General features: G+C 52.7%; 66 non-coding genes across 66 annotated transcripts; 49 read left to right on the forward strand and 17 right to left on the reverse strand.

Annotated features, from left to right (window-relative positions):
* Nucleotides 1-142: 142 nt before the first annotated feature.
* trnaw-cca (transfer RNA tryptophan (anticodon CCA)) lies at nt 143-214 on the forward strand. The gene has a single exon. It is a non-coding gene; the product is annotated as a tRNA-Trp (tRNA).
* Nucleotides 215-553: 339 nt separating this feature from the next.
* trnan-guu (transfer RNA asparagine (anticodon GUU)) lies at nt 554-627 on the forward strand. The gene has a single exon. It is a non-coding gene; the product is annotated as a tRNA-Asn (tRNA).
* Nucleotides 628-708: 81 nt separating this feature from the next.
* On the forward strand, nt 709-782 carry trnat-agu (transfer RNA threonine (anticodon AGU)). The gene has a single exon. It is a non-coding gene; the product is annotated as a tRNA-Thr (tRNA).
* Nucleotides 783-904: 122 nt separating this feature from the next.
* trnae-cuc (transfer RNA glutamic acid (anticodon CUC)) lies at nt 905-976 on the forward strand. The gene has a single exon. It is a non-coding gene; the product is annotated as a tRNA-Glu (tRNA).
* Nucleotides 977-1072: 96 nt separating this feature from the next.
* trnay-gua (transfer RNA tyrosine (anticodon GUA)) lies at nt 1073-1162 on the reverse strand. The gene is given in 2 exon segments: nt 1073-1108; nt 1126-1162. It is a non-coding gene; the product is annotated as a tRNA-Tyr (tRNA).
* Nucleotides 1163-1275: 113 nt separating this feature from the next.
* On the forward strand, nt 1276-1347 carry trnae-uuc (transfer RNA glutamic acid (anticodon UUC)). Its single transcript has one exon. It is a non-coding gene; the product is annotated as a tRNA-Glu (tRNA).
* Nucleotides 1348-2164: 817 nt separating this feature from the next.
* trnaw-cca (transfer RNA tryptophan (anticodon CCA)) lies at nt 2165-2236 on the forward strand. Its single transcript has one exon. It is a non-coding gene; the product is annotated as a tRNA-Trp (tRNA).
* A 339-nt stretch (nt 2237-2575) lies between these two features.
* trnan-guu (transfer RNA asparagine (anticodon GUU)) lies at nt 2576-2649 on the forward strand. The gene has a single exon. It is a non-coding gene; the product is annotated as a tRNA-Asn (tRNA).
* Nucleotides 2650-2730: 81 nt separating this feature from the next.
* On the forward strand, nt 2731-2804 carry trnat-agu (transfer RNA threonine (anticodon AGU)). The gene has a single exon. It is a non-coding gene; the product is annotated as a tRNA-Thr (tRNA).
* A 122-nt stretch (nt 2805-2926) lies between these two features.
* On the forward strand, nt 2927-2998 carry trnae-cuc (transfer RNA glutamic acid (anticodon CUC)). The gene has a single exon. It is a non-coding gene; the product is annotated as a tRNA-Glu (tRNA).
* A 96-nt stretch (nt 2999-3094) lies between these two features.
* trnay-gua (transfer RNA tyrosine (anticodon GUA)) lies at nt 3095-3184 on the reverse strand. Its single transcript is given in 2 exon segments — nt 3095-3130; nt 3148-3184. It is a non-coding gene; the product is annotated as a tRNA-Tyr (tRNA).
* Nucleotides 3185-3297: 113 nt separating this feature from the next.
* On the forward strand, nt 3298-3369 carry trnae-uuc (transfer RNA glutamic acid (anticodon UUC)). Its single transcript has one exon. It is a non-coding gene; the product is annotated as a tRNA-Glu (tRNA).
* A 219-nt stretch (nt 3370-3588) lies between these two features.
* Nucleotides 3589-3661, reverse strand: trnak-uuu (transfer RNA lysine (anticodon UUU)). Its single transcript has one exon. It is a non-coding gene; the product is annotated as a tRNA-Lys (tRNA).
* A 536-nt stretch (nt 3662-4197) lies between these two features.
* Nucleotides 4198-4269, forward strand: trnaw-cca (transfer RNA tryptophan (anticodon CCA)). The gene has a single exon. It is a non-coding gene; the product is annotated as a tRNA-Trp (tRNA).
* Nucleotides 4270-4608: 339 nt separating this feature from the next.
* trnan-guu (transfer RNA asparagine (anticodon GUU)) lies at nt 4609-4682 on the forward strand. Its single transcript has one exon. It is a non-coding gene; the product is annotated as a tRNA-Asn (tRNA).
* An 81-nt stretch (nt 4683-4763) lies between these two features.
* Nucleotides 4764-4837, forward strand: trnat-agu (transfer RNA threonine (anticodon AGU)). The gene has a single exon. It is a non-coding gene; the product is annotated as a tRNA-Thr (tRNA).
* Nucleotides 4838-4959: 122 nt separating this feature from the next.
* Nucleotides 4960-5031, forward strand: trnae-cuc (transfer RNA glutamic acid (anticodon CUC)). The gene has a single exon. It is a non-coding gene; the product is annotated as a tRNA-Glu (tRNA).
* A 96-nt stretch (nt 5032-5127) lies between these two features.
* trnay-gua (transfer RNA tyrosine (anticodon GUA)) lies at nt 5128-5217 on the reverse strand. The gene is given in 2 exon segments: nt 5128-5163; nt 5181-5217. It is a non-coding gene; the product is annotated as a tRNA-Tyr (tRNA).
* A 113-nt stretch (nt 5218-5330) lies between these two features.
* On the forward strand, nt 5331-5402 carry trnae-uuc (transfer RNA glutamic acid (anticodon UUC)). The gene has a single exon. It is a non-coding gene; the product is annotated as a tRNA-Glu (tRNA).
* A 208-nt stretch (nt 5403-5610) lies between these two features.
* Nucleotides 5611-5683, reverse strand: trnak-uuu (transfer RNA lysine (anticodon UUU)). The gene has a single exon. It is a non-coding gene; the product is annotated as a tRNA-Lys (tRNA).
* Nucleotides 5684-6219: 536 nt separating this feature from the next.
* trnaw-cca (transfer RNA tryptophan (anticodon CCA)) lies at nt 6220-6291 on the forward strand. Its single transcript has one exon. It is a non-coding gene; the product is annotated as a tRNA-Trp (tRNA).
* Nucleotides 6292-6630: 339 nt separating this feature from the next.
* Nucleotides 6631-6704, forward strand: trnan-guu (transfer RNA asparagine (anticodon GUU)). Its single transcript has one exon. It is a non-coding gene; the product is annotated as a tRNA-Asn (tRNA).
* An 81-nt stretch (nt 6705-6785) lies between these two features.
* trnat-agu (transfer RNA threonine (anticodon AGU)) lies at nt 6786-6859 on the forward strand. Its single transcript has one exon. It is a non-coding gene; the product is annotated as a tRNA-Thr (tRNA).
* A 122-nt stretch (nt 6860-6981) lies between these two features.
* On the forward strand, nt 6982-7053 carry trnae-cuc (transfer RNA glutamic acid (anticodon CUC)). Its single transcript has one exon. It is a non-coding gene; the product is annotated as a tRNA-Glu (tRNA).
* A 96-nt stretch (nt 7054-7149) lies between these two features.
* trnay-gua (transfer RNA tyrosine (anticodon GUA)) lies at nt 7150-7239 on the reverse strand. Its single transcript is given in 2 exon segments — nt 7150-7185; nt 7203-7239. It is a non-coding gene; the product is annotated as a tRNA-Tyr (tRNA).
* A 113-nt stretch (nt 7240-7352) lies between these two features.
* On the forward strand, nt 7353-7424 carry trnae-uuc (transfer RNA glutamic acid (anticodon UUC)). The gene has a single exon. It is a non-coding gene; the product is annotated as a tRNA-Glu (tRNA).
* An 817-nt stretch (nt 7425-8241) lies between these two features.
* Nucleotides 8242-8313, forward strand: trnaw-cca (transfer RNA tryptophan (anticodon CCA)). Its single transcript has one exon. It is a non-coding gene; the product is annotated as a tRNA-Trp (tRNA).
* A 339-nt stretch (nt 8314-8652) lies between these two features.
* trnan-guu (transfer RNA asparagine (anticodon GUU)) lies at nt 8653-8726 on the forward strand. The gene has a single exon. It is a non-coding gene; the product is annotated as a tRNA-Asn (tRNA).
* Nucleotides 8727-8807: 81 nt separating this feature from the next.
* trnat-agu (transfer RNA threonine (anticodon AGU)) lies at nt 8808-8881 on the forward strand. The gene has a single exon. It is a non-coding gene; the product is annotated as a tRNA-Thr (tRNA).
* Nucleotides 8882-9003: 122 nt separating this feature from the next.
* Nucleotides 9004-9075, forward strand: trnae-cuc (transfer RNA glutamic acid (anticodon CUC)). Its single transcript has one exon. It is a non-coding gene; the product is annotated as a tRNA-Glu (tRNA).
* A 96-nt stretch (nt 9076-9171) lies between these two features.
* trnay-gua (transfer RNA tyrosine (anticodon GUA)) lies at nt 9172-9261 on the reverse strand. The gene is given in 2 exon segments: nt 9172-9207; nt 9225-9261. It is a non-coding gene; the product is annotated as a tRNA-Tyr (tRNA).
* A 113-nt stretch (nt 9262-9374) lies between these two features.
* Nucleotides 9375-9446, forward strand: trnae-uuc (transfer RNA glutamic acid (anticodon UUC)). Its single transcript has one exon. It is a non-coding gene; the product is annotated as a tRNA-Glu (tRNA).
* Nucleotides 9447-9656: 210 nt separating this feature from the next.
* trnak-uuu (transfer RNA lysine (anticodon UUU)) lies at nt 9657-9729 on the reverse strand. The gene has a single exon. It is a non-coding gene; the product is annotated as a tRNA-Lys (tRNA).
* Nucleotides 9730-10265: 536 nt separating this feature from the next.
* trnaw-cca (transfer RNA tryptophan (anticodon CCA)) lies at nt 10266-10337 on the forward strand. Its single transcript has one exon. It is a non-coding gene; the product is annotated as a tRNA-Trp (tRNA).
* Nucleotides 10338-10676: 339 nt separating this feature from the next.
* On the forward strand, nt 10677-10750 carry trnan-guu (transfer RNA asparagine (anticodon GUU)). Its single transcript has one exon. It is a non-coding gene; the product is annotated as a tRNA-Asn (tRNA).
* Nucleotides 10751-10831: 81 nt separating this feature from the next.
* Nucleotides 10832-10905, forward strand: trnat-agu (transfer RNA threonine (anticodon AGU)). The gene has a single exon. It is a non-coding gene; the product is annotated as a tRNA-Thr (tRNA).
* Nucleotides 10906-11027: 122 nt separating this feature from the next.
* Nucleotides 11028-11099, forward strand: trnae-cuc (transfer RNA glutamic acid (anticodon CUC)). Its single transcript has one exon. It is a non-coding gene; the product is annotated as a tRNA-Glu (tRNA).
* Nucleotides 11100-11195: 96 nt separating this feature from the next.
* On the reverse strand, nt 11196-11285 carry trnay-gua (transfer RNA tyrosine (anticodon GUA)). The gene is given in 2 exon segments: nt 11196-11231; nt 11249-11285. It is a non-coding gene; the product is annotated as a tRNA-Tyr (tRNA).
* Nucleotides 11286-11398: 113 nt separating this feature from the next.
* Nucleotides 11399-11470, forward strand: trnae-uuc (transfer RNA glutamic acid (anticodon UUC)). Its single transcript has one exon. It is a non-coding gene; the product is annotated as a tRNA-Glu (tRNA).
* Nucleotides 11471-11678: 208 nt separating this feature from the next.
* On the reverse strand, nt 11679-11751 carry trnak-uuu (transfer RNA lysine (anticodon UUU)). Its single transcript has one exon. It is a non-coding gene; the product is annotated as a tRNA-Lys (tRNA).
* A 536-nt stretch (nt 11752-12287) lies between these two features.
* Nucleotides 12288-12359, forward strand: trnaw-cca (transfer RNA tryptophan (anticodon CCA)). Its single transcript has one exon. It is a non-coding gene; the product is annotated as a tRNA-Trp (tRNA).
* A 339-nt stretch (nt 12360-12698) lies between these two features.
* Nucleotides 12699-12772, forward strand: trnan-guu (transfer RNA asparagine (anticodon GUU)). The gene has a single exon. It is a non-coding gene; the product is annotated as a tRNA-Asn (tRNA).
* An 81-nt stretch (nt 12773-12853) lies between these two features.
* On the forward strand, nt 12854-12927 carry trnat-agu (transfer RNA threonine (anticodon AGU)). Its single transcript has one exon. It is a non-coding gene; the product is annotated as a tRNA-Thr (tRNA).
* A 122-nt stretch (nt 12928-13049) lies between these two features.
* Nucleotides 13050-13121, forward strand: trnae-cuc (transfer RNA glutamic acid (anticodon CUC)). The gene has a single exon. It is a non-coding gene; the product is annotated as a tRNA-Glu (tRNA).
* Nucleotides 13122-13217: 96 nt separating this feature from the next.
* On the reverse strand, nt 13218-13307 carry trnay-gua (transfer RNA tyrosine (anticodon GUA)). The gene is given in 2 exon segments: nt 13218-13253; nt 13271-13307. It is a non-coding gene; the product is annotated as a tRNA-Tyr (tRNA).
* A 113-nt stretch (nt 13308-13420) lies between these two features.
* Nucleotides 13421-13492, forward strand: trnae-uuc (transfer RNA glutamic acid (anticodon UUC)). Its single transcript has one exon. It is a non-coding gene; the product is annotated as a tRNA-Glu (tRNA).
* A 208-nt stretch (nt 13493-13700) lies between these two features.
* On the reverse strand, nt 13701-13773 carry trnak-uuu (transfer RNA lysine (anticodon UUU)). Its single transcript has one exon. It is a non-coding gene; the product is annotated as a tRNA-Lys (tRNA).
* Nucleotides 13774-14309: 536 nt separating this feature from the next.
* On the forward strand, nt 14310-14381 carry trnaw-cca (transfer RNA tryptophan (anticodon CCA)). Its single transcript has one exon. It is a non-coding gene; the product is annotated as a tRNA-Trp (tRNA).
* A 339-nt stretch (nt 14382-14720) lies between these two features.
* Nucleotides 14721-14794, forward strand: trnan-guu (transfer RNA asparagine (anticodon GUU)). Its single transcript has one exon. It is a non-coding gene; the product is annotated as a tRNA-Asn (tRNA).
* An 81-nt stretch (nt 14795-14875) lies between these two features.
* Nucleotides 14876-14949, forward strand: trnat-agu (transfer RNA threonine (anticodon AGU)). The gene has a single exon. It is a non-coding gene; the product is annotated as a tRNA-Thr (tRNA).
* Nucleotides 14950-15071: 122 nt separating this feature from the next.
* trnae-cuc (transfer RNA glutamic acid (anticodon CUC)) lies at nt 15072-15143 on the forward strand. Its single transcript has one exon. It is a non-coding gene; the product is annotated as a tRNA-Glu (tRNA).
* Nucleotides 15144-15239: 96 nt separating this feature from the next.
* On the reverse strand, nt 15240-15329 carry trnay-gua (transfer RNA tyrosine (anticodon GUA)). The gene is given in 2 exon segments: nt 15240-15275; nt 15293-15329. It is a non-coding gene; the product is annotated as a tRNA-Tyr (tRNA).
* A 113-nt stretch (nt 15330-15442) lies between these two features.
* On the forward strand, nt 15443-15514 carry trnae-uuc (transfer RNA glutamic acid (anticodon UUC)). Its single transcript has one exon. It is a non-coding gene; the product is annotated as a tRNA-Glu (tRNA).
* Nucleotides 15515-15724: 210 nt separating this feature from the next.
* Nucleotides 15725-15797, reverse strand: trnak-uuu (transfer RNA lysine (anticodon UUU)). The gene has a single exon. It is a non-coding gene; the product is annotated as a tRNA-Lys (tRNA).
* Nucleotides 15798-16333: 536 nt separating this feature from the next.
* Nucleotides 16334-16405, forward strand: trnaw-cca (transfer RNA tryptophan (anticodon CCA)). Its single transcript has one exon. It is a non-coding gene; the product is annotated as a tRNA-Trp (tRNA).
* A 339-nt stretch (nt 16406-16744) lies between these two features.
* On the forward strand, nt 16745-16818 carry trnan-guu (transfer RNA asparagine (anticodon GUU)). Its single transcript has one exon. It is a non-coding gene; the product is annotated as a tRNA-Asn (tRNA).
* Nucleotides 16819-16899: 81 nt separating this feature from the next.
* trnat-agu (transfer RNA threonine (anticodon AGU)) lies at nt 16900-16973 on the forward strand. The gene has a single exon. It is a non-coding gene; the product is annotated as a tRNA-Thr (tRNA).
* A 122-nt stretch (nt 16974-17095) lies between these two features.
* trnae-cuc (transfer RNA glutamic acid (anticodon CUC)) lies at nt 17096-17167 on the forward strand. Its single transcript has one exon. It is a non-coding gene; the product is annotated as a tRNA-Glu (tRNA).
* A 96-nt stretch (nt 17168-17263) lies between these two features.
* Nucleotides 17264-17353, reverse strand: trnay-gua (transfer RNA tyrosine (anticodon GUA)). The gene is given in 2 exon segments: nt 17264-17299; nt 17317-17353. It is a non-coding gene; the product is annotated as a tRNA-Tyr (tRNA).
* A 202-nt stretch (nt 17354-17555) lies between these two features.
* On the forward strand, nt 17556-17629 carry trnan-guu (transfer RNA asparagine (anticodon GUU)). The gene has a single exon. It is a non-coding gene; the product is annotated as a tRNA-Asn (tRNA).
* Nucleotides 17630-17859: 230 nt separating this feature from the next.
* Nucleotides 17860-17933, forward strand: trnat-agu (transfer RNA threonine (anticodon AGU)). The gene has a single exon. It is a non-coding gene; the product is annotated as a tRNA-Thr (tRNA).
* Nucleotides 17934-18133: 200 nt separating this feature from the next.
* On the reverse strand, nt 18134-18223 carry trnay-gua (transfer RNA tyrosine (anticodon GUA)). The gene is given in 2 exon segments: nt 18134-18169; nt 18187-18223. It is a non-coding gene; the product is annotated as a tRNA-Tyr (tRNA).
* Nucleotides 18224-18332: 109 nt separating this feature from the next.
* Nucleotides 18333-18404, forward strand: trnae-uuc (transfer RNA glutamic acid (anticodon UUC)). The gene has a single exon. It is a non-coding gene; the product is annotated as a tRNA-Glu (tRNA).
* A 267-nt stretch (nt 18405-18671) lies between these two features.
* Nucleotides 18672-18743, forward strand: trnae-cuc (transfer RNA glutamic acid (anticodon CUC)). The gene has a single exon. It is a non-coding gene; the product is annotated as a tRNA-Glu (tRNA).
* Nucleotides 18744-18837: 94 nt separating this feature from the next.
* Nucleotides 18838-18927, reverse strand: trnay-gua (transfer RNA tyrosine (anticodon GUA)). The gene is given in 2 exon segments: nt 18838-18873; nt 18891-18927. It is a non-coding gene; the product is annotated as a tRNA-Tyr (tRNA).
* A 109-nt stretch (nt 18928-19036) lies between these two features.
* Nucleotides 19037-19108, forward strand: trnae-uuc (transfer RNA glutamic acid (anticodon UUC)). The gene has a single exon. It is a non-coding gene; the product is annotated as a tRNA-Glu (tRNA).
* The last annotated feature ends 128 nt before the right edge of the window (nt 19109-19236 follow it).

The following is a 19236-nucleotide window of genomic DNA, read 5'->3' on the forward strand; positions in this document are numbered from 1 at the left end:
TCCCAGGAGAAGCTTGGCGACGTCCATTGGAACGTCAATCCTGATGGCGTTCACGCCATAGTTGGTACTCTGAGCGCACTTTGCGGCACAGCGTTTGCACATCAGAGTCCACGTCAGAATGTTGCCTCCTTGCATGCACGTGGGCCTCGTGGCGCAACGGTAGCGCGTCTGACTCCAGATCAGAAGGTTGCGTGTTCAAATCACGTCGGGGTCAGCGGAGATTATGTGTGGCCCTCCATCGGGAAAAGGACGTCTTTCTTGCGGACGCAGTGAGAGCTCACTCTTTTACAGAACTGGCAAAATCAAGCTCTGATTGCTTTCCCTCAAAGTGAGTCATGCCACCACTTCTAGGCAGGGCAACGAAAAGCCATTCAAAGGTTGTGGGTTGGAGTCCCACCAGAGTCGTTGTCTTTGCTTCCCAAACTCCCGTTGACAGATCACAGGAAGAGTTATTAGTATGGCCGCTCCTCCTCCTCTTCATCATGGGGAGTTTTGGCCCACGTCTCCCAGCGTTTCCTTCCATTTTTTCGAGTCCTGGTCCCGTGGAGACAGGGTCTCTGTGGCGCAATTGGTTAGCGCGTTCGGCTGTTAACCGAAAGGATGGTGGTTCGAGCCCACCCAGGGACGAGTGTTTTCTTGTTTGAAAACCTTAAAGCACCTACCCGAAGAGAAAACAGCAGCCTGAGCCCGTCGTGGAGCGCCAAGCAAGGCGCCGTGGCTTAGTTGGTCAAAGCGCCTGTCTAGTAAACAGGAGATCCTGAGTTCAAATCTCAGCGGTGCCTTTTCTGGCGCAAGAGGAAGCCAAGCGCTCCCTGGTGGTAGGTTCATTTGAAAGCTTAGCCTTGCAACTTGGCCCTCATCTTTGACAGTGAGCGAGCAGAGTGAGCCCGAGGAAGCAGAGCTCTCCCTGGTGGTCTAGTGGCTAGGATTCGGCGCTCTCACCGCCGCGGCCCGGGTTCGATTCCCGGTCAGGGAAACCTGTTTTGAGACCTCTTTTAAAATGGGGGCGGGTTTCCCTGCCGGTAGAGTAGCCTTGCTGTCGGATAGGCAATATTTGACCCCAAAACATCCCTCCTTCGAGCCGGATTTGAACCAGCGACCTAAGGATTTCTAACCGCGTTTGACCTACAGTCCTCCGCTCTACCAACTGAGCTATCGAAGGGTGAACGAAAGAGGGGTTTTTTCTGGCGAGGAAGGCATGCGATCCCCCATTCTCTCTCCAGTTGAGATACGAAAGAAGAAAGCCTTTGCTGACGCAACGGTCTTTCAAGCCTCTCCCTGGTGGTCTAGTGGCTAGGATTCGGCGCTTTCACCGCCGCGGCCCGGGTTCGATTCCCGGTCAGGGAACTTTAGGTTCAGCCGAAAGCTTGGTGACAGCTGGCTTTTTGCGTCCTTTGTCTCAAAGTAAGGCGTGCCACCAAGTCACGCTGTGTAGTTTGAACACACAGCTCACGCAGGGACTCGAAAGCTGGACCCTCAAGATTAAAAGCTTCCATTGCTTCCTCAAAGTGAGAGAGTCAAAGGTGGACCGCTCCGACAGGGTTTGAACGCACGCCATCCGAACAGGGACTTGAACCCTGGACCCTCAGATTAAAAGTCTGATGCTCTGCCGACTGAGCTATCCGGGCTCTGGAAGGACGGAAAACACAGGGTGTTTCGTGGAACTTGCGCATGTAAATCTCCTCGCCCACACGAACCCTTAAGGATCGTATGGCGAATCCCTGGCAAGTGTAGCGGGGTTTGCTCGTTGAAGAATGGAAATACTTCGCCAGTCGTCAGCATTAGTGAACACGCACCCGTCCAAATACCTTTGACAATGGATTTGTTCAAGTAAGGACAATATGGATCGTATGAAGGAGTTAGATTTTGAACTTGTTATGAGATTGGTTTCAATGAACAGCTGCAGGGGTCACGAGACTGAGTCTGCGTGATCTCAGTCAGGTTGCAATTAGAATTGGGTTTTTGGGGACTTGTTCTGTGGAATCGTTCAGCTAGTGTTGCACAGGCACTAATCTCGTTGAATCCCAGGAGAAGCTTGGCGACGTCCATTGGAACGTCAATCCTGATGGCGTTCACGCCATAGTTGGTACTCTGAGCGCACTTTGCGGCACAGCGTTTGCACATCAGAGTCCACGTCAGAATGTTGCCTCCTTGCATGCACGTGGGCCTCGTGGCGCAACGGTAGCGCGTCTGACTCCAGATCAGAAGGTTGCGTGTTCAAATCACGTCGGGGTCAGCGGAGATTATGTGTGGCCCTCCATCGGGAAAAGGACGTCTTTCTTGCGGACGCAGTGAGAGCTCACTCTTTTACAGAACTGGCAAAATCAAGCTCTGATTGCTTTCCCTCAAAGTGAGTCATGCCACCACTTCTAGGCAGGGCAAAGAAAAGCCATTCAAAGGTTGTGGGTTGGAGTCCCACCAGAGTCGTTGTCTTTGCTTCCCAAACTCCCGTTGACAGATCACAGGAAGAGTTATTAGTATGGCCGCTCCTCCTCCTCTTCATCATGGGGAGTTTTGGCCCACGTCTCCCAGCGTTTCCTTCCATTTTTTCGAGTCCTGGTCCCGTGGAGACAGGGTCTCTGTGGCGCAATTGGTTAGCGCGTTCGGCTGTTAACCGAAAGGATGGTGGTTCGAGCCCACCCAGGGACGAGTGTTTTCTTGTTTGAAAACCTTAAAGCACCTACCCGAAGAGAAAACAGCAGCCTGAGCCCGTCGTGGAGCGCCAAGCAAGGCGCCGTGGCTTAGTTGGTCAAAGCGCCTGTCTAGTAAACAGGAGATCCTGAGTTCAAATCTCAGCGGTGCCTTTTCTGGCGCAAGAGGAAGCCAAGCGCTCCCTGGTGGTAGGTTCATTTGAAAGCTTAGCCTTGCAACTTGGCCCTCATCTTTGACAGTGAGCGAGCAGAGTGAGCCCGAGGAAGCAGAGCTCTCCCTGGTGGTCTAGTGGCTAGGATTCGGCGCTCTCACCGCCGCGGCCCGGGTTCGATTCCCGGTCAGGGAAACCTGTTTTGAGACCTCTTTTAAAATGGGGGCGGGTTTCCCTGCCGGTAGAGTAGCCTTGCTGTCGGATAGGCAATATTTGACCCCAAAACATCCCTCCTTCGAGCCGGATTTGAACCAGCGACCTAAGGATTTCTAACCGCGTTTGACCTACAGTCCTCCGCTCTACCAACTGAGCTATCGAAGGGTGAACGAAAGAGGGTTATTTTCTGGCGAGGAAGGCATGCGATCCCCCATTCTCTCTCCAGTTGAGATACGAAAGAAGAAAGCCTTTGCTGACGCAACGGTCTTTCAAGCCTCTCCCTGGTGGTCTAGTGGCTAGGATTCGGCGCTTTCACCGCCGCGGCCCGGGTTCGATTCCCGGTCAGGGAACTTTAGGTTCAGCCGAAAGCTTGGTGACAGCTGGCTTTTTGCGTCCTTTGTCTCAAAGTAAGGCGTGCCACCAAGTCACGCTGTGTAGTTTGAACACACAGCTCACGCAGGGACTCGAAAGCTGGACCCTCAAGATTAAAAGCTTCCATTGCTTCCTCAAAGTGAGGTACATGAGAGAGAGTCAAAGGTGGACCGCTCCGACAGGGTTTGAACGCACGCCGCCCGAACAGGGACTTGAACCCTGGACCCTCAGATTAAAAGTCTGATGCTCTGCCGACTGAGCTATCCGGGCTCTGGAAGGACGGAAAACACAGGGTGTTTCGTGGAACTTGCGCATGTAAATCTCCTCGCCCACACGAACCCTTAAGGATCGTATGGCGAATCCCTGGCAAGTGTAGCAGGGTTTGCTCGTTGAAGAATGGAAATACTTCGCCAGTCGTCAGCATTAGTGAACACGCACCCGTCCAAATACCTTTGACAATGGATTTGTTCAAGTAAGGACAATATGGATCGTATGAAGGAGTTAGATTTTGAACTTGTTATGAGATTGGTTTCAATGAACAGCTGCAGGGGTCACGAGACTGAGTCTGCGTGATCTCAGTCAGGTTGCAATTAGAATTGGGTTTTTGGGGACTTGTTCTGTGGAATCGTTCAGCTAGTGTTGCACAGGCACTAATCTCGTTGAATCCCAGGAGAAGCTTGGCGACGTCCATTGGAACGTCAATCCTGATGGCGTTCACGCCATAGTTGGTACTCTGAGCGCACTTTGCGGCACAGCGTTTGCACATCAGAGTCCACGTCAGAATGTTGCCTCCTTGCATGCACGTGGGCCTCGTGGCGCAACGGTAGCGCGTCTGACTCCAGATCAGAAGGTTGCGTGTTCAAATCACGTCGGGGTCAGCGGAGATTATGTGTGGCCCTCCATCGGGAAAAGGACGTCTTTCTTGCGGACGCAGTGAGAGCTCACTCTTTTACAGAACTGGCAAAATCAAGCTCTGATTGCTTTCCCTCAAAGTGAGTCATGCCACCACTTCTAGGCAGGGCAAAGAAAAGCCATTCAAAGGTTGTGGGTTGGAGTCCCACCAGAGTCGTTGTCTTTGCTTCCCAAACTCCCGTTGACAGATCACAGGAAGAGTTATTAGTATGGCCGCTCCTCCTCCTCTTCATCATGGGGAGTTTTGGCCCACGTCTCCCAGCGTTTCCTTCCATTTTTTCGAGTCCTGGTCCCGTGGAGACAGGGTCTCTGTGGCGCAATTGGTTAGCGCGTTCGGCTGTTAACCGAAAGGATGGTGGTTCGAGCCCACCCAGGGACGAGTGTTTTCTTGTTTGAAAACCTTAAAGCATCTACCCGAAGAGAAAACAGCAGCCTGAGCCCGTCGTGGAGCGCCAAGCAAGGCGCCGTGGCTTAGTTGGTCAAAGCGCCTGTCTAGTAAACAGGAGATCCTGAGTTCAAATCTCAGCGGTGCCTTTTCTGGCGCAAGAGGAAGCCAAGCGCTCCCTGGTGGTAGGTTCATTTGAAAGCTTAGCCTTGCAACTTGGCCCTCATCTTTGACAGTGAGCGAGCAGAGTGAGCCCGAGGAAGCAGAGCTCTCCCTGGTGGTCTAGTGGCTAGGATTCGGCGCTCTCACCGCCGCGGCCCGGGTTCGATTCCCGGTCAGGGAAACCTGTTTTGAGACCTCTTTTAAAATGGGGGCGGGTTTCCCTGCCGGTAGAGTAGCCTTGCTGTCGGATAGGCAATATTTGACCCCAAAACATCCCTCCTTCGAGCCGGATTTGAACCAGCGACCTAAGGATTTCTAACCGCGTTTGACCTACAGTCCTCCGCTCTACCAACTGAGCTATCGAAGGGTGAACGAAAGAGGGTTTTTTTCTGGCGAGGAAGGCATGCGATCCCCCATTCTCTCTCCAGTTGAGATACGAAAGAAGAAAGCCTTTGCTGACGCAACGGTCTTTCAAGCCTCTCCCTGGTGGTCTAGTGGCTAGGATTCGGCGCTTTCACCGCCGCGGCCCGGGTTCGATTCCCGGTCAGGGAACTTTAGGTTCAGCCGAAAGCTTGGTGACAGCTGGCTTTTTGCGTCCTTTGTCTCAAAGTAAGGCGTGCCACCAAGTCACGCTGTGTAGTTTGAACACACAGCTCACGCAGGGACTCGAAAGCTGGACCCTCAAGATTAAAAGCTTCCATTGCTTCCTCAAAGTGAGAGAGTCAAAGGTGGACCGCTCCGACAGGGTTTGAACGCACGCCGCCCGAACAGGGACTTGAACCCTGGACCCTCAGATTAAAAGTCTGATGCTCTGCCGACTGAGCTATCCGGGCTCTGGAAGGACGGAAAACACAGGGTGTTTCGTGGAACTTGCGCATGTAAATCTCCTCGCCCACACGAACCCTTAAGGATCGTATGGCGAATCCCTGGCAAGTGTAGCGGGGTTTGCTCGTTGAAGAATGGAAATACTTCGCCAGTCGTCAGCATTAGTGAACACGCACCCGTCCAAATACCTTTGACAATGGATTTGTTCAAGTAAGGACAATATGGATCGTATGAAGGAGTTAGATTTTGAACTTGTTATGAGATTGGTTTCAATGAACAGCTGCAGGGGTCACGAGACTGAGTCTGCGTGATCTCAGTCAGGTTGCAATTAGAATTGGGTTTTTGGGGACTTGTTCTGTGGAATCGTTCAGGTAGTGTTGCACAGGCACTAATCTCGTTGAATCCCAGGAGAAGCTTGGCGACGTCCATTGGAACGTCAATCCTGATGGCGTTCACGCCATAGTTGGTACTCTGAGCGCACTTTGCGGCACAGCGTTTGCACATCAGAGTCCACGTCAGAATGTTGCCTCCTTGCATGCACGTGGGCCTCGTGGCGCAACGGTAGCGCGTCTGACTCCAGATCAGAAGGTTGCGTGTTCAAATCACGTCGGGGTCAGCGGAGATTATGTGTGGCCCTCCATCGGGAAAAGGACGTCTTTCTTGCGGACGCAGTGAGAGCTCACTCTTTTACAGAACTGGCAAAATCAAGCTCTGATTGCTTTCCCTCAAAGTGAGTCATGCCACCACTTCTAGGCAGGGCAACGAAAAGCCATTCAAAGGTTGTGGGTTGGAGTCCCACCAGAGTCGTTGTCTTTGCTTCCCAAACTCCCGTTGACAGATCACAGGAAGAGTTATTAGTATGGCCGCTCCTCCTCCTCTTCATCATGGGGAGTTTTGGCCCACGTCTCCCAGCGTTTCCTTCCATTTTTTCGAGTCCTGGTCCCGTGGAGACAGGGTCTCTGTGGCGCAATTGGTTAGCGCGTTCGGCTGTTAACCGAAAGGATGGTGGTTCGAGCCCACCCAGGGACGAGTGTTTTCTTGTTTGAAAACCTTAAAGCACCTACCCGAAGAGAAAACAGCAGCCTGAGCCCGTCGTGGAGCGCCAAGCAAGGCGCCGTGGCTTAGTTGGTCAAAGCGCCTGTCTAGTAAACAGGAGATCCTGAGTTCAAATCTCAGCGGTGCCTTTTCTGGCGCAAGAGGAAGCCAAGCGCTCCCTGGTGGTAGGTTCATTTGAAAGCTTAGCCTTGCAACTTGGCCCTCATCTTTGACAGTGAGCGAGCAGAGTGAGCCCGAGGAAGCAGAGCTCTCCCTGGTGGTCTAGTGGCTAGGATTCGGCGCTCTCACCGCCGCGGCCCGGGTTCGATTCCCGGTCAGGGAAACCTGTTTTGAGACCTCTTTTAAAATGGGGGCGGGTTTCCCTGCCGGTAGAGTAGCCTTGCTGTCGGATAGGCAATATTTGACCCCAAAACATCCCTCCTTCGAGCCGGATTTGAACCAGCGACCTAAGGATTTCTAACCGCGTTTGACCTACAGTCCTCCGCTCTACCAACTGAGCTATCGAAGGGTGAACGAGAGAGGGGTTTTTTCTGGCGAGGAAGGCATGCGATCCCCCATTCTCTCTCCAGTTGAGATACGAAAGAAGAAAGCCTTTGCTGACGCAACGGTCGTTCGAGCCTCTCCCTGGTGGTCTAGTGGCTAGGATTCGGCGCTTTCACCGCCGTGGCCCGGGTTCGATTCCCGGTCAGGGAACTTTAGGTTCAGCCGAAAGCTTGGTGACAGCTGGCTTTTTGCGTCCTTTGTCTCAAAGTAAGGCGTGCCACCAAGTCACGCTGTGTAGTTTGAACACACAGCTCACGCAGGGACTCGAAAGCTGGACCCTCAAGATTAAAAGCTTCCATTGCTTCCTCAAAGTGAGAGAGTCAAAGGTGGACCGCTCCGACAGGGTTTGAACGCACGCCATCCGAACAGGGACTTGAACCCTGGACCCTCAGATTAAAAGTCTGATGCTCTGCCGACTGAGCTATCCGGGCTCTGGAAGGACGGAAAACACAGGGTGTTTCGTGGAACTTGCGCATGTAAATCTCCTCGCCCACACGAACCCTTAAGGATCGTATGGCGAATCCCTGGCAAGTGTAGCGGGGTTTGCTCGTTGAAGAATGGAAATACTTCGCCAGTCGTCAGCATTAGTGAACACGCACCCGTCCAAATACCTTTGACAATGGATTTGTTCAAGTAAGGACAATATGGATCGTATGAAGGAGTTAGATTTTGAACTTGTTATGAGATTGGTTTCAATGAACAGCTGCAGGGGTCACGAGACTGAGTCTGCGTGATCTCAGTCAGGTTGCAATTAGAATTGGGTTTTTGGGGACTTGTTCTGTGGAATCGTTCAGCTAGTGTTGCACAGGCACTAATCTCGTTGAATCCCAGGAGAAGCTTGGCGACGTCCATTGGAACGTCAATCCTGATGGCGTTCACGCCATAGTTGGTACTCTGAGCGCACTTTGCGGCACAGCGTTTGCACATCAGAGTCCACGTCAGAATGTTGCCTCCTTGCATGCACGTGGGCCTCGTGGCGCAACGGTAGCGCGTCTGACTCCAGATCAGAAGGTTGCGTGTTCAAATCACGTCGGGGTCAGCGGAGATTATGTGTGGCCCTCCATCGGGAAAAGGACGTCTTTCTTGCGGACGCAGTGAGAGCTCACTCTTTTACAGAACTGGCAAAATCAAGCTCTGATTGCTTTCCCTCAAAGTGAGTCATGCCACCACTTCTAGGCAGGGCAAAGAAAAGCCATTCAAAGGTTGTGGGTTGGAGTCCCACCAGAGTCGTTGTCTTTGCTTCCCAAACTCCCGTTGACAGATCACAGGAAGAGTTATTAGTATGGCCGCTCCTCCTCCTCTTCATCATGGGGAGTTTTGGCCCACGTCTCCCAGCGTTTCCTTCCATTTTTTCGAGTCCTGGTCCCGTGGAGACAGGGTCTCTGTGGCGCAATTGGTTAGCGCGTTCGGCTGTTAACCGAAAGGATGGTGGTTCGAGCCCACCCAGGGACGAGTGTTTTCTTGTTTGAAAACCTTAAAGCACCTACCCGAAGAGAAAACAGCAGCCTGAGCCCGTCGTGGAGCGCCAAGCAAGGCGCCGTGGCTTAGTTGGTCAAAGCGCCTGTCTAGTAAACAGGAGATCCTGAGTTCAAATCTCAGCGGTGCCTTTTCTGGCGCAAGAGGAAGCCAAGCGCTCCCTGGTGGTAGGTTCATTTGAAAGCTTAGCCTTGCAACTTGGCCCTCATCTTTGACAGTGAGCGAGCAGAGTGAGCCCGAGGAAGCAGAGCTCTCCCTGGTGGTCTAGTGGCTAGGATTCGGCGCTCTCACCGCCGCGGCCCGGGTTCGATTCCCGGTCAGGGAAACCTGTTTTGAGACCTCTTTTAAAATGGGGGCGGGTTTCCCTGCCGGTAGAGTAGCCTTGCTGTCGGATAGGCAATATTTGACCCCAAAACATCCCTCCTTCGAGCCGGATTTGAACCAGCGACCTAAGGATTTCTAACCGCGTTTGACCTACAGTCCTCCGCTCTACCAACTGAGCTATCGAAGGGTGAACGAGAGAGGGGTTTTTTCTGGCGAGGAAGGCATGCGATCCCCCATTCTCTCTCCAGTTGAGATACGAAAGAAGAAAGCCTTTGCTGACGCAACGGTCGTTCGAGCCTCTCCCTGGTGGTCTAGTGGCTAGGATTCGGCGCTTTCACCGCCGCGGCCCGGGTTCGATTCCCGGTCAGGGAACTTTAGGTTCAGCCGAAAGCTTGGTGACAGCTGGCTTTTTGCGTCCTTTGTCTCAAAGTAAGGCGTGCCACCAAGTCACGCTGTGTAGTTTGAACACACAGCTCACGCAGGGACTCGAAAGCTGGACCCTCAAGATTAAAAGCTTCCTCAAAGTGAGGTACATGAGAGAGAGTCAAAGGTGGACCGCTCCGACAGGGTTTGAACGCACGCCGCCCGAACAGGGACTTGAACCCTGGACCCTCAGATTAAAAGTCTGATGCTCTGCCGACTGAGCTATCCGGGCTCTGGAAGGACGGAAAACACAGGGTGTTTCGTGGAACTTGCGCATGTAAATCTCCTCGCCCACACGAACCCTTAAGGATCGTATGGCGAATCCCTGGCAAGTGTAGCGGGGTTTGCTCGTTGAAGAATGGAAATACTTCGCCAGTCGTCAGCATTAGTGAACACGCACCCGTCCAAATACCTTTGACAATGGATTTGTTCAAGTAAGGACAATATGGATCGTATGAAGGAGTTAGATTTTGAACTTGTTATGAGATTGGTTTCAATGAACAGCTGCAGGGGTCACGAGACTGAGTCTGCGTGATCTCAGTCAGGTTGCAATTAGAATTGGGTTTTTGGGGACTTGTTCTGTGGAATCGTTCAGCTAGTGTTGCACAGGCACTAATCTCGTTGAATCCCAGGAGAAGCTTGGCGACGTCCATTGGAACGTCAATCCTGATGGCGTTCACGCCATAGTTGGTACTCTGAGCGCACTTTGCGGCACAGCGTTTGCACATCAGAGTCCACGTCAGAATGTTGCCTCCTTGCATGCACGTGGGCCTCGTGGCGCAACGGTAGCGCGTCTGACTCCAGATCAGAAGGTTGCGTGTTCAAATCACGTCGGGGTCAGCGGAGATTATGTGTGGCCCTCCATCGGGAAAAGGACGTCTTTCTTGCGGACGCAGTGAGAGCTCACTCTTTTACAGAACTGGCAAAATCAAGCTCTGATTGCTTTCCCTCAAAGTGAGTCATGCCACCACTTCTAGGCAGGGCAAAGAAAAGCCATTCAAAGGTTGTGGGTTGGAGTCCCACCAGAGTCGTTGTCTTTGCTTCCCAAACTCCCGTTGACAGATCACAGGAAGAGTTATTAGTATGGCCGCTCCTCCTCCTCTTCATCATGGGGAGTTTTGGCCCACGTCTCCCAGCGTTTCCTTCCATTTTTTCGAGTCCTGGTCCCGTGGAGACAGGGTCTCTGTGGCGCAATTGGTTAGCGCGTTCGGCTGTTAACCGAAAGGATGGTGGTTCGAGCCCACCCAGGGACGAGTGTTTTCTTGTTTGAAAACCTTAAAGCACCTACCCGAAGAGAAAACAGCAGCCTGAGCCCGTCGTGGAGCGCCAAGCAAGGCGCCGTGGCTTAGTTGGTCAAAGCGCCTGTCTAGTAAACAGGAGATCCTGAGTTCAAATCTCAGCGGTGCCTTTTCTGGCGCAAGAGGAAGCCAAGCGCTCCCTGGTGGTAGGTTCATTTGAAAGCTTAGCCTTGCAACTTGGCCCTCATCTTTGACAGTGAGCGAGCAGAGTGAGCCCGAGGAAGCAGAGCTCTCCCTGGTGGTCTAGTGGCTAGGATTCGGCGCTCTCACCGCCGCGGCCCGGGTTCGATTCCCGGTCAGGGAAACCTGTTTTGAGACCTCTTTTAAAATGGGGGCGGGTTTCCCTGCCGGTAGAGTAGCCTTGCTGTCGGATAGGCAATATTTGACCCCAAAACATCCCTCCTTCGAGCCGGATTTGAACCAGCGACCTAAGGATTTCTAACCGCGTTTGACCTACAGTCCTCCGCTCTACCAACTGAGCTATCGAAGGGTGAACGAAAGAGGGGTTTTTTCTGGCGAGGAAGGCATGCGATCCCCCATTCTCTCTCCAGTTGAGATACGAAAGAAGAAAGCCTTTGCTGACGCAACGGTCTTTCAAGCCTCTCCCTGGTGGTCTAGTGGCTAGGATTCGGCGCTTTCACCGCCGCGGCCCGGGTTCGATTCCCGGTCAGGGAACTTTAGGTTCAGCCGAAAGCTTGCTGACAGCTGGCTTTTTGCGTCCTTTGTCTCAAAGTAAGGCGTGCCACCAAGTCACGCTGTGTAGTTTGAACACACAGCTCACGCAGGGACTCGAAAGCTGGACCCTCAAGATTAAAAGCTTCCATTGCTTCCTCAAAGTGAGAGAGTCAAAGGTGGACCGCTCCGACAGGGTTTGAACGCACGCCGCCCGAACAGGGACTTGAACCCTGGACCCTCAGATTAAAAGTCTGATGCTCTGCCGACTGAGCTATCCGGGCTCTGGAAGGACGGAAAACACAGGGTGTTTCGTGGAACTTGCGCATGTAAATCTCCTCGCCCACACGAACCCTTAAGGATCGTATGGCGAATCCCTGGCAAGTGTAGCGGGGTTTGCTCGTTGAAGAATGGAAATACTTCGCCAGTCGTCAGCATTAGTGAACACGCACCCGTCCAAATACCTTTGACAATGGATTTGTTCAAGTAAGGACAATATGGATCGTATGAAGGAGTTAGATTTTGAACTTGTTATGAGATTGGTTTCAATGAACAGCTGCAGGGGTCACGAGACTGAGTCTGCGTGATCTCAGTCAGGTTGCAATTAGAATTGGGTTTTTGGGGACTTGTTCTGTGGAATCGTTCAGCTAGTGTTGCACAGGCACTAATCTCGTTGAATCCCAGGAGAAGCTTGGCGACGTCCATTGGAACGTCAATCCTGATGGCGTTCACGCCATAGTTGGTACTCTGAGCGCACTTTGCGGCACAGCGTTTGCACATCAGAGTCCACGTCAGAATGTTGCCTCCTTGCATGCACGTGGGCCTCGTGGCGCAACGGTAGCGCGTCTGACTCCAGATCAGAAGGTTGCGTGTTCAAATCACGTCGGGGTCAGCGGAGATTATGTGTGGCCCTCCATCGGGAAAAGGACGTCTTTCTTGCGGACGCAGTGAGAGCTCACTCTTTTACAGAACTGGCAAAATCAAGCTCTGATTGCTTTCCCTCAAAGTGAGTCATGCCACCACTTCTAGGCAGGGCAAAGAAAAGCCATTCAAAGGTTGTGGGTTGGAGTCCCACCAGAGTCGTTGTCTTTGCTTCCCAAACTCCCGTTGACAGATCACAGGAAGAGTTATTAGTATGGCCGCTCCTCCTCCTCTTCATCATGGGGAGTTTTGGCCCACGTCTCCCAGCGTTTCCTTCCATTTTTTCGAGTCCTGGTCCCGTGGAGACAGGGTCTCTGTGGCGCAATTGGTTAGCGCGTTCGGCTGTTAACCGAAAGGATGGTGGTTCGAGCCCACCCAGGGACGAGTGTTTTCTTGTTTGAAAACCTTAAAGCACCTACCCGAAGAGAAAACAGCAGCCTGAGCCCGTCGTGGAGCGCCAAGCAAGGCGCCGTGGCTTAGTTGGTCAAAGCGCCTGTCTAGTAAACAGGAGATCCTGAGTTCAAATCTCAGCGGTGCCTTTTCTGGCGCAAGAGGAAGCCAAGCGCTCCCTGGTGGTAGGTTCATTTGAAAGCTTAGCCTTGCAACTTGGCCCTCATCTTTGACAGTGAGCGAGCAGAGTGAGCCCGAGGAAGCAGAGCTCTCCCTGGTGGTCTAGTGGCTAGGATTCGGCGCTCTCACCGCCGCGGCCCGGGTTCGATTCCCGGTCAGGGAAACCTGTTTTGAGACCTCTTTTAAAATGGGGGCGGGTTTCCCTGCCGGTAGAGTAGCCTTGCTGTCGGATAGGCAATATTTGACCCCAAAACATCCCTCCTTCGAGCCGGATTTGAACCAGCGACCTAAGGATTTCTAACCGCGTTTGACCTACAGTCCTCCGCTCTACCAACTGAGCTATCGAAGGGTGAACGAAAGAGGGTTTTTTTCTGGCGAGGAAGGCATGCGATCCCCCATTCTCTCTCCAGTTGAGATACGAAAGAAGAAAGCCTTTGCTGACGCAACGGTCTTTCAAGCCTCTCCCTGGTGGTCTAGTGGCTAGGATTCGGCGCTTTCACCGCCGCGGCCCGGGTTCGATTCCCGGTCAGGGAACTTTAGGTTCAGCCGAAAGCTTGGTGACAGCTGGCTTTTTGCGTCCTTTGTCTCAAAGTAAGGCGTGCCACCAAGTCACGCTGTGTAGTTTGAACACACAGCTCACGCAGGGACTCGAAAGCTGGACCCTCAAGATTAAAAGCTTCCATTGCTTCCTCAAAGTGAGAGAGTCAAAGGTGGACCGCTCCGACAGGGTTTGAACGCACGCCGCCCGAACAGGGACTTGAACCCTGGACCCTCAGATTAAAAGTCTGATGCTCTGCCGACTGAGCTATCCGGGCTCTGGAAGGACGGAAAACACAGGGTGTTTCGTGGAACTTGCGCATGTAAATCTCCTCGCCCACACGAACCCTTAAGGATCGTATGGCGAATCCCTGGCAAGTGTAGCGGGGTTTGCTCGTTGAAGAATGGAAATACTTCGCCAGTCGTCAGCATTAGTGAACACGCACCCGTCCAAATACCTTTGACAATGGATTTGTTCAAGTAAGGACAATATGGATCGTATGAAGGAGTTAGATTTTGAACTTGTTATGATATTGGTTTCAATGAACAGCTGCAGGGGTCACGAGACTGAGTCTGCGTGATCTCAGTCAGGTTGCAATTAGAATTGGGTTTTTGGGGACTTGTTCTGTGGAATCGTTCAGGTAGTGTTGCACAGGCACTAATCTCGTTGAATCCCAGGAGAAGCTTGGCGACGTCCATTGGAACGTCAATCCTGATGGCGTTCACGCCATAGTTGGTACTCTGAGCGCACTTTGCGGCACAGCGTTTGCACATCAGAGTCCACGTCAGAATGTTGCCTCCTTGCATGCACGTGGGCCTCGTGGCGCAACGGTAGCGCGTCTGACTCCAGATCAGAAGGTTGCGTGTTCAAATCACGTCGGGGTCAGCGGAGATTATGTGTGGCCCTCCATCGGGAAAAGGACGTCTTTCTTGCGGACGCAGTGAGAGCTCACTCTTTTACAGAACTGGCAAAATCAAGCTCTGATTGCTTTCCCTCAAAGTGAGTCATGCCACCACTTCTAGGCAGGGCAAAGAAAAGCCATTCAAAGGTTGTGGGTTGGAGTCCCACCAGAGTCGTTGTCTTTGCTTCCCAAACTCCCGTTGACAGATCACAGGAAGAGTTATTAGTATGGCCGCTCCTCCTCCTCTTCATCATGGGGAGTTTTGGCCCACGTCTCCCAGCGTTTCCTTCCATTTTTTCGAGTCCTGGTCCCGTGGAGACAGGGTCTCTGTGGCGCAATTGGTTAGCGCGTTCGGCTGTTAACCGAAAGGATGGTGGTTCGAGCCCACCCAGGGACGAGTGTTTTCTTGTTTGAAAACCTTAAAGCACCTACCCGAAGAGAAAACAGCAGCCTGAGCCCGTCGTGGAGCGCCAAGCAAGGCGCCGTGGCTTAGTTGGTCAAAGCGCCTGTCTAGTAAACAGGAGATCCTGAGTTCAAATCTCAGCGGTGCCTTTTCTGGCGCAAGAGGAAGCCAAGCGCTCCCTGGTGGTAGGTTCATTTGAAAGCTTAGCCTTGCAACTTGGCCCTCATCTTTGACAGTGAGCGAGCAGAGTGAGCCCGAGGAAGCAGAGCTCTCCCTGGTGGTCTAGTGGCTAGGATTCGGCGCTCTCACCGCCGCGGCCCGGGTTCGATTCCCGGTCAGGGAAACCTGTTTTGAGACCTCTTTTAAAATGGGGGCGGGTTTCCCTGCCGGTAGAGTAGCCTTGCTGTCGGATAGGCAATATTTGACCCCAAAACATCCCTCCTTCGAGCCGGATTTGAACCAGCGACCTAAGGATTTCTAACCGCGTTTGACCTACAGTCCTCCGCTCTACCAACTGAGCTATCGAAGGGTGAACGAGAGAGGGGTTTTTTCTGGCGAGGAAGGCATGCGATCCCCCATTCTCTCTCCAGTTGAGATACGAAAGAAGAAAGCCTTTGCTGACGCAACGGTCGTTCGAGCCTCTCCCTGGTGGTCTAGTGGCTAGGATTCGGCGCTTTCACCGCCGTGGCCCGGGTTCGATTCCCGGTCAGGGAACTTTAGGTTCAGCCGAAAGCTTGGTGACAGCTGGCTTTTTGCGTCCTTTGTCTCAAAGTAAGGCGTGCCACCAAGTCACGCTGTGTAGTTTGAACACACAGCTCACGCAGGGACTCGAAAGCTGGACCCTCAAGATTAAAAGCTTCCTCAAAGTGAGGTACATGAGAGAGAGTCAAAGGTGGACCGCTCCGACAGGGTTTGAACGCACGCCGCCCGAACAGGGACTTGAACCCTGGACCCTCAGATTAAAAGTCTGATGCTCTGCCGACTGAGCTATCCGGGCTCTGGAAGGACGGAAAACACAGGGTGTTTCGTGGAACTTGCGCATGTAAATCTCCTCGCCCACACGAACCCTTAAGGATCGTATGGCGAATCCCTGGCAAGTGTAGCGGGGTTTGCTCGTTGAAGAATGGAAATACTTCGCCAGTCGTCAGCATTAGTGAACACGCACCCGTCCAAATACCTTTGACAATGGATTTGTTCAAGTAAGGACAATATGGATCGTATGAAGGAGTTAGATTTTGAACTTGTTATGATATTGGTTTCAATGAACAGCTGCAGGGGTCACGAGACTGAGTCTGCGTGATCTCAGTCAGGTTGCAATTAGAATTGGGTTTTTGGGGACTTGTTCTGTGGAATCGTTCAGGTAGTGTTGCACAGGCACTAATCTCGTTGAATCCCAGGAGAAGCTTGGCGACGTCCATTGGAACGTCAATCCTGATGGCGTTCACGCCATAGTTGGTACTCTGAGCGCACTTTGCGGCACAGCGTTTGCACATCAGAGTCCACGTCAGAATGTTGCCTCCTTGCATGCACGTGGGCCTCGTGGCGCAACGGTAGCGCGTCTGACTCCAGATCAGAAGGTTGCGTGTTCAAATCACGTCGGGGTCAGCGGAGATTATGTGTGGCCCTCCATCGGGAAAAGGACGTCTTTCTTGCGGACGCAGTGAGAGCTCACTCTTTTACAGAACTGGCAAAATCAAGCTCTGATTGCTTTCCCTCAAAGTGAGTCATGCCACCACTTCTAGGCAGGGCAAAGAAAAGCCATTCAAAGGTTGTGGGTTGGAGTCCCACCAGAGTCGTTGTCTTTGCTTCCCAAACTCCCGTTGACAGATCACAGGAAGAGTTATTAGTATGGCCGCTCCTCCTCCTCTTCATCATGGGGAGTTTTGGCCCACGTCTCCCAGCGTTTCCTTCCATTTTTTCGAGTCCTGGTCCCGTGGAGACAGGGTCTCTGTGGCGCAATTGGTTAGCGCGTTCGGCTGTTAACCGAAAGGATGGTGGTTCGAGCCCACCCAGGGACGAGTGTTTTCTTGTTTGAAAACCTTAAAGCACCTACCCGAAGAGAAAACAGCAGCCTGAGCCCGTCGTGGAGCGCCAAGTAAGGCGCCGTGGCTTAGTTGGTCAAAGCGCCTGTCTAGTAAACAGGAGATCCTGAGTTCAAATCTCAGCGGTGCCTTTTCTGGCGCAAGAGGAAGCCAAGCGCTCCCTGGTGGTAGGTTCATTTGAAAGCTTAGCCTTGCAACTTGGCCCTCATCTTTGACAGTGAGCGAGCAGAGTGAGCCCAAGGAAGCAGAGCTCTCCCTGGTGGTCTAGTGGCTAGGATTCGGCGCTCTCACCGCCGCGGCCCGGGTTCGATTCCCGGTCAGGGAAACCTGTTTTGAGACCTCTTTTAAAATGGGGGCGGGTTTCTCTGCCGGTAGAGTAGCCTTGCTGTCGGATAGGCAATATTTGACCCCAAAACATCCCTCCTTCGAGCCGGATTTGAACCAGCGACCTAAGGATTTCTAACCGCGTTTGACCTACAGTCCTCCGCTCTACCAACTGAGCTATCGAAGGGTGAACAAGAGAAGGGTTTTTTCTGGCGAGGAAGGCATGCGATCCCCCATTCGTCGTTGTCTTTGTTTCCCAAACTCCCGTTGACAGATCACAGGAAGAGTTATTACTATGGCCGCTCCTCCTCCTCTTCTTCATGGGGAGTTTTGGCAAACGTCTCCCAGCGTTTCCTTCCATTTTTCATTCATGGTTCTGCGGAGACAGGGTCTCTGTGGCGCAATTGGTTAGCGCGTTCGGCTGTTAACCGAAAGGATGGTGGTTCGAGCCCACCCAGGGACGAGTGTTTTCTTGTTTACTTCTGTTGTGGGTCCTGCCTGTGTGACAATGAGCTATACCGCCATCAGAGTCGAAGAAGCTGGAAAATCTCTTCATTCTGGTGCCTTGAGAGGCTTTGCTGCATGCTGGGCATAACCTTCGGAGGTGTCTTTCAAAGACGCTGTAGACCCCAGCTCAAAGCACCTACCCAAAGAGAACACAGCAGCCTGAGCCCGTCGTGGAGCATTAAGCAAGGCGCCGTGGCTTAGTTGGTCAAAGCGCCTGTCTAGTAAACAGGAGATCCTGAGTTCAAATCTCAGCGGTGCCTTTTTTGGCCCAAGAGGAAGCCAAGCTCTCCCTGGTGGTCTAGTGGCTAGGATTCGGCGCTCTCACCGCCGCGGCCCGGGTTCGATTCCTGGTCAGGGAAACCTGTTTTGAGATCTCTCTTAAAATGGGGGTCTCCCTTCTGTGAGAGCAGCCTTGTTGCATTGTCGCCAGAGAGGCCACATTTTTAGGCCAAAACATTCCTCCTTCGAGCCGGATTTGAACCAGCGACCTAAGGATTTCTAACCGCTTTTGACCTACAGTCCTCCGCTCTACCAACTGAGCTATCGAAGGGTGAGGGAGTGGGAGGTTTTATTTGCGAGGAAGGCATGCAATCTCCCATCCTCCAGTTCAGACACGCAAGAAAAAAAGCCCTTGCTGAGGCAATCCACTTTTAAAAGTCTCCCTGGTGGTCTAGTGGCTAGGATTCGGCGCTTTCACCGCCGCGGCCCGGGTTCGATTCCCGGTCAGGGAACCTAAAGGTCAGTTGAAATCTCTGCCTTTGACTCGCTTAGTTTTGCAACTTGGTCCTCATCTTCAGGTGGCTGAGGGGTGAGGGAATCGGAGGGAATCGGACTAGTAATCAGAAGGTTGCTGGTTCGATCCCTGGCTCTGCCGAATGACGTTGTGTCCTTGGGCAAGGCACTTCACCCTACTTGCCTCGGGGGGAATGTCCCTGTACTTACTGTAAGTCGCTCTGGATAAGAGCGTCTGCTAAATGCGAGCCGAGGAAGCCAAGCTCTCCCTGGTGGTCTAGTGGCTAGGATTCGGCGCTCTCACCGCCGCGGCCCGGGTTCGATTCCCGGTCAGGGAAACCTGTTTTGAGACCTCTCTTAAAATGGGGGGTCTCCCTGCTGTGAGAGCTGCATTGTCGCCAGATAGGCCACATTTTTAGGCCAAAACATCCCTCCTTCGAGCCGGATTTGAACCAGCGACCTAAGGATTTCTAACCGCTTTTGACCTACAGTCCTCCGCTCTACCAACTGAGCTATCGAAGGGTGAGCGAGTGGGGGGTTTTATTTGCGAGGAAGGCATGCAATCTCCCATCCTCCAGTTCAGACACGCAAGAAAAAAAGCCCTTGCTGAGGCAATCCTCTTTTAAGAGTCTCCCTGGTGGTCTAGTGGCTAGGATTCGGCGCTTTCACCGCCGCGGCCCGGGTTCGATTCCCGGTCAGGGAACCTAAGGGTCAGTTGAAATCTCTGCCTTTGACTCGCTTCGTTTTGCAACTTGGTCCTCATCTTCAGGTGTCAGAACATTCAGGGTTCGATTCCCGGTCAGGGAACTTAAGTGTCAGCGGAAATCTTTG

This window comes from Osmerus mordax, chromosome 25 (assembly GCF_038355195.1).
Source record: "Osmerus mordax isolate fOsmMor3 chromosome 25, fOsmMor3.pri, whole genome shotgun sequence".
NCBI lineage: Eukaryota > Metazoa > Chordata > Actinopteri > Osmeriformes > Osmeridae > Osmerus > Osmerus mordax.